At 45.3% G+C, this 2,026-nt stretch overlaps 1 non-coding gene across 1 annotated transcript; it reads left to right on the top strand.

Moving 5' to 3' along the window:
* Positions 1-256: 256 nt before the first annotated feature.
* On the top strand, positions 257-329 carry trnar-ccg (transfer RNA arginine (anticodon CCG)). The gene has a single exon. It is a non-coding gene; the product is annotated as a tRNA-Arg (tRNA).
* Positions 330-2,026: the final 1,697 nt, after the last annotated feature.

The raw sequence follows: 2,026 nt of genomic DNA on the forward strand, positions 1-2,026 counted from the left end.
CTCTGTAGCTGGCCTGCGATGTGTCACCGTATGGCGTAGGAGCGGTGATATCCCATGTAATGCCCAATGGAGGAGAGAGGCCCATTGCATTCACATCAAGATCCCTCTCACAAGTGGAAGAGAACTGCGCACAAATAGAACAGGAGACACTGGGCATCATTTTCGGTGTTTCCAAGTTTCACCACTATCTGTACGACAGGAAGTTTGTCTTATTGATGGACCATATGCCACTGACCAAGGAACAATGCTCTATGTAGCCCCAGTGGCCTAATGAATAAGGCACTGGCCTCCGAAGCCAGGGATTATGGGTTCAAGTCCCATGTGGGGTGTGTGTTCTCAAAACATTCTCTCTCTATTTCACAACTCTCAATGAAAATTAATGTGAGTTTGAATCTCTCTCTCTGCTCTCTTTAGAGATTCCCCAATGCCTGGCAGCGAGCTGATGGAAGCAGAATCAATGAGAACTTTCCACATTGAAGCGAATGGGAATAAGTAAACACTGAAGGGGAAATTTGCAAGCTGGAACAAATGAGTGATGAGATAATTAATTAATTTGATTGGATGGCCCCAACATCAAAAGAGCCAGCACAGACACAAGGGGCTGAATGGCCTGTAAAGTTCTGGGCAAATTCATTCCTCTGAAGTGTCACCAGTTTCTCTCACCTCAGCAACTGCTCCCCTGTTATTTTAACCCCTTCCCAGATATATAAATGTTTGACACACAACTTGGCATGGACCCATTTGCTCTTCCCAATCTGGTAACCTTTCCTTGAAAGGTTGGCTGTGCAGAGTTAGGGTTGGATTGATTTATCTGCTGTCCTGTTGGGGGAGAATGATGGGATGGGGGTGAAATCAATTCATAACTCACCCAATAATTTGCATTTTTAAGATGTGCGTGAGGTGGAAGAAAGAGGAAATGGTTCTGAAAGGTAAAAGTCTCTCTTGCTGTGCAATGAACTTAAATCACAGCACGGCAGCTAAAACATTCAAATTTCATGAACTCAGTCAAAGCCCCAGTGGCCTAATACTACGGCCATCAATGCAATAGCCTAATCCTGCTTTCTCCCCATAACCTTTGATCCCATTCGCCCCAAGAGCTATATTTATCTTGATTAACAAGGGGGTGAAAGATTATCAGGGGTAGGTGGGAATGTGGGGTTGAGATTACCATTGGATCAGCCATCATCTTACTGAATGGTGGAGCAGGCTCGAGGGGCTGAGTGGCCTTACTCCTGCTCCTAAATAACGTTTGTTTCCACTTGTGGCAGAATTCAAAAAAAATCCCAAAATCCAGGGTAATTGTGGAGTAGAGGCAGTAGTTCAGGAGAAACCTTCTACCCAAAAGGGACCAGATGGTGGAACTTGTGAAATTGCACTGATATATTTAAAGGGAAGTTAGGTGGACACGTGAAGGAGAAAGGAATTGAAGGGAATAGGAGGCCTTTGTGAAGCTTGACCATCTCTATGGGCCAGTTGAGCCAAATGGCCTCTTTCTGAGCAGCACTCAAAAATCCTGACAACATCCAGGACAGAACTGTCCACTTGATTGGCAACCCATCCACCACTTTAAGCAAAAGAAATAGGAGTAGACCCCATTCAGCCTTCCAGCCTGCTTCACCACTCAATAAGAACATGGCTGATCTGCTTGTGGCCCCGTAGACCCTGCCTCCCTCGTAAATCAAAAATGTATATCCAAACAGCACTGAATATACTCAATGATGTAACCTCTACTCCTTTCTGGGAAAGATTTGGAATGAATAATTCATAGAGTTAAAGCATCTTACGGCACAGAAAGAGGCCCTTTGTGCCTGTGCCGACTATCGAGCACCTATCCTCATCCCATTTTCCAGCACTTACTCCGTGGCCTTGTCTGCTGTGGCGTTTCAAGTGCTCACCTAAATGCTTCTTAAATGTTGTGAGGGTTCCCGCCTCTACCGCCCTCTCAGGCAGTGAGCTCCAGATTCCCATCACTCTGGGTAAAAAAGTTTTTCCTCAAATCCTCTCTAAATCTCCTGCCCCTTATCTT

This window comes from Mustelus asterias, chromosome 21, assembly GCF_964213995.1.
Source record: "Mustelus asterias chromosome 21, sMusAst1.hap1.1, whole genome shotgun sequence".
In the NCBI taxonomy this organism is placed as follows: Eukaryota; Metazoa; Chordata; class Chondrichthyes; order Carcharhiniformes; family Triakidae; genus Mustelus; species Mustelus asterias.